This window comes from Mauremys mutica, chromosome 19, assembly GCF_020497125.1.
Source record: "Mauremys mutica isolate MM-2020 ecotype Southern chromosome 19, ASM2049712v1, whole genome shotgun sequence".
In the NCBI taxonomy this organism is placed as follows: Eukaryota; Metazoa; Chordata; order Testudines; family Geoemydidae; genus Mauremys; species Mauremys mutica.
The window spans coordinates 3,859,735-3,868,924 of NC_059090.1; positions in this window are offsets into that span (position 1 = coordinate 3,859,735).

A 9,190-nucleotide genomic window follows, 5' to 3' on the forward strand; every position below is an offset into this window, starting at 1 on the left:
GTTCTCATTTTCCCTTGGGCAAAGGGAGTGCCAGCTGTTTGGGCTGCAGCCCACACTGCGTGCCAGCTGAGAACCTGTAGCTCCATCAGCGTTACAGACAGATCCTCAGCTATGGCCAAGGAGAACTCAGCACAAATGAGGGCTCAATTGCTGCTCTAAATTGGGCCAGCCAGCAATGGCCCTCCTATACGTCCCCTTTCCTAGCCACATTCCCTATAGTGGCAGCCACAGCGGCAGCTCTAGTGACCCTCCAAGGCTGGAGTGACCCTCCCCTGGCTGAGGTAGGGCTGCTTTGGGCGAGAGTTCAGTGACACAAAGGGACAAGAGTGCAGCTCAGGATCAGGAGATGCCACACAAAGTCCATGTGCCCCTAGTCATCAGGGCCTCCCCTCTCCCAGCAGCTAGGGAGGAGGCCCCACCAGGCCCTGCCTCTGACCTTCTGGCAGTAGGACCCTGTGTGTGGGGACCCTGTCATTTCACATCCCCCAGAGATGGTGACCCTCTTCCACCACTGTGTCCCTCTGGCAACCAGTGATCACTGCCACTTCTCCTCAGGCAGATGCAGGGGGCTCCCTCCTTCCTCAAGACCACTGGGACAGCTTCCCCGGGAGCAAAGGGCCCCGCTGGGGCACAGGGGTCCTATGTATGGGGAGAGGTACCACCCGCCTAGTGGTGGGTCCCTCACAAAGAACCCTCTGTGAGGGGGGCAGAAGACTCCTCACACAGGCCCTCTGCTAGCTAGGATGGAGGGCCTCCCGACCCTGATCCCCTGCTTGGGCTGTGGAGCTGAGGCCTCCTCTGGGACAGCCTGTCACACACCAGGCCCCAAGTCACTACAACCCAGTCTGGGACAGGGACAGGTCCCAGGCAGGGCCATGGGTGGGGTGTGCCCAGGACCTCCAACTGCTGTAACTCAGCCCCAAATATTCAAAACACACGAATCAACCCCAAATATCCGGTGATTGACTAAAAACTTGGTGATGTTGGAGAATAACAAACCCTGAGGTTTGTCGTGTGCCTGGTGGTGTCTGAGCCTGAGGGGGGGCAGCTGCCCACCCCGTGGAGATATGAGCCATGAGCATCTCAACCTACATGGCGTGGCACAAACACCTCCCCGTGGGAGCTCCAGTACTGCCCCATCTCCCCCCAGCACCATCCTGCCTCCCTTCCTGTCCCAGCCACCTTCTCCCCAACATCCCCTGCACCCCTCAATCTCCTCCTGCCCCCCACATACCCCTCCATTTCCTCCGTCTCCTCCTGCCCATCCCCACACCCCCTGTGCCTCCTCAGTCTCCATCTGCCCCCACATCCCCCTTCATCCCCTCAGTGTCCTGCCCCCACCCCCCCTGCACCTCCTCAGTCTCTTGCCCTCCACATTCCCCTGCACCCCATCAGTCTGTCCTCTGCTCCCCACAGTCCTTTGTGCCCCATTTTGATGGTGTGTGTAAACCCCACACACACACACCAGTCAGGGTATCTGGCGGCACTGGGATGGAGAGTCAGGCCTAGCTGAACAAGAAGCCCAGCTGGGCAGGAGCAGGGTGGATTATAAAGCCAGGAAGCTGGCAGCAGAAAGGGGCTGAGGCTGGGTGCCTAGCTGGGCTGGTGGAGGATTTTCTAACCCCAAATGAAGTCACTGTGGAAACTGAAGAAGAGTCTGTTAGAGAGGAGAATGGATACAAGGTAGGGGGAAAACAAGAGTCAAATCAGACTCAGATGATGACGATGATACCAGCCAAACAAGCCATGCTGAAGGAAATACATCCTAATGTTATCTTGTGATCCCTCGCCAAAGAAACAAGATTCGGTGATGTTACCCCTGTGGAAGTAGCTGACTGGGCTAAAAAAGCATAGGAGGCTGTGAGGTGGGGATCTTTCAGTTGAATGTGAAGACAATGAGCAAACTGATGAACTGCTAAAAACTGAAATGCTGGGGAAAGTTAAAATAAGTTGCCAGCTACCAAAGTATTTGACTGAACTGAAGGGAATACTATATGGAGTGCCATTAGAGCTGACCATAGAATCATAGAATATCAGGGTTGGAAGAGACCTCAGCAGGTCATCTAGTCCCACCCCCTGCTCAAAGCAGGACCAACCCCAACTAAATCATCCCAGCCAGGGCTTTGTCAAGCCTGACCTTAAAAACCTCTAAGGATGGAGATTCCACCACCTCCCTAGGTAACCCATTCCAGTGCTTCACCACCTTTTCAGTGAAATAGTATTTCCTAATATCCAACCTAGACCTCCCCACCGCAACTTGTGACTATTGCTCCTTGTTCTGTCATCTGCCACCACTGAGAACAGCCGAGCTCCATCCTCTTTGGAACCCCACTTCAGGTAGTTGAAAGCAGCTATCAAATCCCCCCTCATCCTTCTCTTTTGCAGACTAAATAACCCCAGTTTCCTCAGTCTCTCCTCATAAGTCATGTGCCCCAACCCCCTAATATTTTCATTGCCCTCCACTGGACTGTCTCCAATTTGTTCACATCCCTTCTGCAGTGGGGGGACCAGACCAGATCACTTCCCTCGATCTGCTGGCAATGCTCCTACTAATACAGCCCAATATGCCGTTGGCCTTCTTGACAACGAGGCCACACTGCTGACTCATATCCAGCTTCTTGTCCACTGTAATTCCCAGATCCCTTTCTGCAGAACTGCTGCTTAGCCAGTCGGTTCCCAGCCTGTAGCAGTGCATGGGATTCTTCCTTCCTAAGTGCAGGACTCTGCACTTGTCCTAGTTGAACCTCATCAGATTTCTTTTGGCCCAATCCTCCAATTTGTCTAGGTCACTCTGACCCTATCCCTACCCTCCAGTGTATTTACTTCTCCCCCCAGCTTAGAGTCATCTGCAAACTTGCTGAGGATGCAATCCATCCCATCATCCTGATCATTAATAAAGATGTTGAACAAAACCGGCCCCAGGACCGACCCCTGGGACACTCCGCTTGATACTGGCTGCCAACTAGACATCGAGCCATTGATCACTATCCGTTAAGTCCGACAATATAGCCAACTTTCTATCCACCTTATAGTCCATTCATCCAATCCATACTTTTTTAACTTGCTGGCAAGAATATTGTGGGAGACCATATCAAAAGTCAAGATATATCACATCCACCAGTTTCCCCATATCCACCGAGCCAGTTATCTCATCATAGAAGACAATCAGGTTGGTCAGGCATGACTTGCCCTTGGTGAATCCATGCTGACTGTTCCTGATCACCTTCCTCTCCTCCAAGTGCTTCAAAATGGATTCTTCAAGGACCTGCTCCATGATTTTGCTGTAGTTCCCCAGGTTTTCTTTCTTCCCTTTTTTAAATATAGGCACTATATTTGCCTTTTTCCAATCATCCGGGACCTCCCCCGATCGCCAGGAATTTTCAAAGATAATGGTCAATGGCTCTGCAATCACATCATCCAACTCCCTCAGCACCCTTGGATGCATTAGATCTGGACTCATGGACTTGTGCACGTCCAGCTTTTCTAAATAGTCCTTAATCTGTTCTTTCACACTGAGGGCTGCTCACCTGCTCCCAATGATGAGATAAGCACAGCAGAAGATAAAGTGATAGTAAGTTTTGTAACTCGTTAGTAAATAAGCTGGAGCAAACAAGCTGTATAGATTATCTTTAAGGGAGGGACTCTAACTGAGAAAATAACACTAGGATTTCAGATATTCAGAACCAAGCCATATATGCCCCCCTCTCCTGAGGGGTGATAAGTGCCAATGCTATGGGCATGTAGCAACTGTTTGTAAAGGGAAAACCAAGATGCAGTAAATGTTGGGGAGAGCACTCCTATGAAATTGTACAGCTGGGATAGAGGTCAAATGTAGTAACTGGTTGTAATCACACTCTGGCATGCAGAGGGTGTATTGCGGCAAGGCAAGCTAAAGATAGACAAACAAAAAATTGTTAATAACATCATGCGGAAGCTGTAAGGAACCTCTGAAAGCATCAGGTGGAGAGGGAAGAGACAATCAGCACAGGAAATGGGGAACTGCATTTGCAGACACAGCCTCCTTGTATAAACACCCTGGAAGGAATAGGCAGTGACATTCTAGGAATAAAAAAAGAAAGGTTAATTGCATTTATGCTAGAAGTGATCAATTGCACATCTGAAACTGCGGAAAAAATCAGAAAAAAATAAAAATTATAGCTAAGGCTGCAGGGAAAATACTTGTATATTAGCCACTTGTCAATGGACTGTATTCATGCAATTTTGAATAGCATTAATGGAGAAATATGACTAGTCTGGGGATCTCAGTCTTTTCTTGGAATGCACACAGTTTGATAGAATATGGTCAAGAACTAAAAGAAAATATCCTGGCAATGAAAACGAAACCAGGTGTCATATGCATCCAGGATACATGGCTGGTTGAAAAGCTTTTAAAATTCCAAGGTATAATGCCTTTAGGCAAGATGGAAAAATAGGACTAGGAGGAGGTGTTTGTACTTTCGTAAGGGAACAATAAAATACACAGCAGTAGAGATTGAAGAAGTAAGCTTAGAATATAATTCTGACACATGGCTAGAAAGGGTTAAACATCCTGCAAAATAAATAACCCTCAAAAGACATTTAGGGAGATAATGTTTGTGTTTTTGTGTATTTACATCTGTATGAGTAGGGTCGACAATGTAATCAACAGTCCCTGTCTATGTTGTATTCTGATATCATGATACCATCAACCTCAGCCTAGACCTTGCAACAAAGCCCGATGCCAGCTCTGTCCACATATCTATTCAAGTGACACCATCATAGGACCTAATCACATCAGCCACACCATCAGGGGCTCGTTCACCTGAACATCTACCAACGTGATATATGCCATCATGTGCCAGCAATGACCCTCTGCCATGTACATTGGCCAAACCGGACAGTCTCTACGCAAAAGAATAAATGGACACAAATCTGACATCAGGAATCATAACATTCAAAAACCAGTGGGAGACACTTCAACCTCTCTAACCACTCAGTGACAGTCTTGAAGGTGGCAATTTTGCAACAAAAAAACTTCAAAAACAGACACCAAAGAGAGACTGCTGAACTTGAATTAATATGCAAATTAGACACAATTAACTCAGGCCTAAACAGAGACTGGGAATGGTTGGGTCATTACACTAATTAAATCTATTTCCCTATGTTAAGTTCTCCTCACACCTTCTATGGGTCATCTTAATTATCACTTCAAAAGTTTTTTTTCTCCTGCTGATGATAGCTCATCTCAATTGATTAGACTCTTCCTGTTGGTATGCGTACTTCCACCTTTTCATGTTCTCTGTATGTATAAATATCTCCTGTCTGTGTGTTCCATTCTATGCATCTGAAGAAGTGAGCTGTAGCTCACGAAAGCTCATGCTAAAATAAATTTGTTAGTCTCTAAGGTGCCACAAGTACTCCTGTTCTTTTTGCGGATACAGACTAACACGGCTGCTACTCTGAAACCTGTAAATATGGGATTTCTCGGTATTCCTCTCTCTTTGAAATGTAAATGGTGGAGGAAAAAGCAAATGGCCTTATGTTAATTCGTATAGCTAAGTACCCATGATGGACCTCCTTCAAAGTCACGCTGTAGTAAGAGGAGGCCCTGAGATATAAACCTTGGTATCAGAGGCCCGGGATGAGGCCTAAGGCCTGAACTAAAGTAATGGTCAAGACTTTGCTCACATAAAGCAAAGTGAAGCTGTGAGCCAGAGGCAGGCCCTGCTCACAGACGCTGGCAAGGAAAGGGCTGATGCTGCAAAAAGAGACATACCTAAAAGTGTACTGGACACTAGATATCAGAACATTCGCATACTCGTACACTCCACACAGATAACAAGGACCAGGCTGACCCATCCCAATGACAGGGCCAAAAGGGTAATATGATGGATAGAGTTGTTTTGTTCGACCCAACATGTACAAGGTGAGAGATGGCACCTTGCTACGTAGAGGGGTTGCACCTCAGTACGTCAGGAGTGATGTGTAACTTATTTGTACCTGTGTATAAGAATGCACCCCTGGGGCGGTGTCTGGGGCGGTGCCTAGGGGGCAGTGGAAAGTCCCGCCACTGACTGAGCTGAGTCCATTGTCAGGGAGCACATAAGTACTAGCTAGCCGCACCTCAGCAGCACCTTGGACTTCTATGCCGGGGAGCTGGAGACTGTGTTTCTCTTTGACAATAAACCTTACTAGAGTCTGTGGTCATTGGGGGTTCTCTTGGGGTCTGCTGTGTCAGCAATCTGCGGAGAGCTGGGACAGCACACAGAGGGAACACACGCACGCAGCCGATTGATATCAACATTGAACAGAGCAGAGCACCACACCGGGAGCATCTGATGACACTTTTGAACTCCAACTTGTCAAAAGATATGAAATTGTATAAAAGATCCTTGGGTCCTGATTCTGTGATCTCAGATCTGCTTAGGCTTCATCAGTGGAAGTTTGAGTCACAAGACTGAGGTCCCAGTTATGCTGGTACATCCCGAATATGACATCTGGACATTGGACTATGACCTATGAACTGAATTCTAAAGGAACTCTTTGCAACTACAAAGCTCACCATCTCTGCTATGAAACTGAACTCAATAGACGGAACACATGTCTGTATGTATATTGATCTTTTAACCATACTCTCTCTCCTTTGTTTTTTAATAAATTTTAGTTTAGTTAATACAAATTGGCTGTAGCATGTATTTGGGTAAGATCTGAAACATTCATTAACCTGAGAGGTGATGTGTTCGATCCTTTGGGATTGGTAGAACCTTTTCTTTTATATGATGAAATAAGATTTACATAAATTTTCATCATATTTGATGTGGGTACCTGGATGGAGGCCTGAGGTTGGGTCACTTTAAGGGAACTGTGTTGTTTGGACGTCTGAGTAACTATTGAGGTAATAAAGAAGCTGTTTGATGCTGGCTTGGTAAATTGAAGTATTGGAATCTTCACCAGCTTTTGGGGGTTTGGCTGCCCCATTCTTTGCAGTGAGTGATCACAGCTGGGCTGGCTCCCCGCTAGGACCCCAGTCACAATAATGGTGTTGAGGTCCCAATGTTATTTTTCTTTAAGGATTTATAATATCTATAATTCATGTGGGAAATTAGAAAGTTCAGAGCTTCAAGAAATAGTAAAGAGGCTAAAAGTGCGTATATTATATGTGGTGACTTAAACAGTCATAATAAATTGTGGGAAGTAAGACAACTAATAAACATGGTGCATGCTTAGAAAAGTTCATTGATGAAAACTATCGAGTGGTTTTAAACGATGGCACCCCAGCTAGATTTAATGCAGCAGAAGGTAGTTTTTGCTGCTTAGACCTGGGACTTATAACAGCAGATAGTGCAAGTAAATACAAGTGGGAAGAAGGAATGGGGAGTGATCGTTTCCCTGTACTTACTACTTTTCAAAGGCGAGGTGAGGCTGAAGCTGATGGAAAATACCCACCTGGAAATCTAAGACAGCTAACTGGGAGCTATTTCGAAGTAATTGTACTGAATTACTGGAACAGCCTACCGAGGGAAACAGTGGGGGCGAAGGACCTCCATGACTTTAAGATTAAGCTAGATAAGTTTATGGAGGGGATGGTATGATAGGATAACGGGTTTAGTCAATAGGTCAATAACATGCCACAATGGTAATTAGTACAAAGGGTCAATGATAGGATATTGTTAGCCTTTTTCCAGAGGGTCTGGCTGGAGAGTCTTGCCCGCATGCTCGGGGTTCAGCTGATCGCCATATTTGGGGTCGGGAAGGAATTTTCCTCCAGGGTAGATTGGCAGTGGCCCTGGAGGTTTTTCGCCTTCCTCCGAAGCATGGGGCAGGGGTCGCTTGCTGGTGGATTATCTGCTACTAGAAGTCTTTAAATCATGATTTGGAGCATTCAACAGCAGAGTCAAGGGAGAGAATTATTTCAGGAGTGGGTGCATCGGCTTATGTGGCCTGCATCTTGCAGGAGGTCAGACTAGATGATCATAATGGTCCCTTCTGATCTTGAATTCTATGATTGTATGATTCTATGAATTTGTGACTAAGCATTGTGTGAGTGCGACAGAGCATTTCGATGAAAATGTAATCTGCCATTCATACCCAGCAGGTCCAACTGGGTTCTGGCACCTGTGGCTCTTCACTTTGGGAGTCTGCAACCACAGTGACCGGGCCGACTGCCGGCTTAAACCACAGTACTGATTATTTTAACAGTAGGAAAAAAGCTTTTGGAGAAAAAGGAGAGTCTCCACACGTCTGTCTTCCCTAAAGACTAACCCTCCGATGATGCTAACCTAGGCAGATATTCCAGCGGGTGCCAGTGTCTCAGCCAGGTTCCCCTAGACAACTACCCCGTCCGAGGAGAGTGCTCCTTTTTAAACCTGCCACAATTCTTTGGTTTCCCAGTGTTACCAGCCTGTTCCCGTCCTGGAATTGTCTCCTAACATCTCTCAAGGGTTTGCTGGGAACTGGCTTCTCAGTCTTTCTTTCTCTTCCTGCTTGTTTTTCCCGACAGCACCCTACTGACCTAACCCAATATATTCACACAGCAAACACCCCCGTAGCCAGGTCAGCATGCGTATGCAAAAACTATTACCCAGCAGCTCCAACCCTTTGCCCTATCCATGGGCTGTAAACCAAAGAATGCCCTCAGTGAGGACGGACACCATCCAACTCCCACTGTTTCCCAGGGGGCTGAAGTCAGGCTGCCTGCAGGGACGATGGCCACCCCTGGGCACTACGGTTAAGAAAATGAAAAGAGAACTATAAGGAAAGACGGGAGTGTGAGGAGCAGGGAGCAGCCTGAGGGGAGGCAGGGTACTGAGGGGGCAGAAGAGAGGCTGAGAGGGGGCAGGGAAGTGAGGGGGCAGGGGGAGGCAAGTGTGTCCTGAGGGAGCCAAGCCCAGGCAGGCCCCACTCCTGCTCCAGCCTGGCTGATCACACCTCACCCGAGGGGCCAGAGAGATCCCCGACCAGCCACAGTCGCACTGCTGGCGCTGCCTGGAGGACACAGTCACCTCTCCGTGGGGCCGGTGAGCACAGCCGGGGGCAGGGCACAGGGGAATGGGTTTCTCGGGGGGGTTCTGGAGGAGCTCTGGCCAATGAGGGGTGCTGGGCAGATGGTCGGTGTGGCACGTGGCATGGGCCTTCCCCTGAGGGGAAGGAGCATGAGGGTTGTGTGGGCCAGTGTGTGTCTGGTGCAGTGGCTCTCACCCTGCGGCCCACA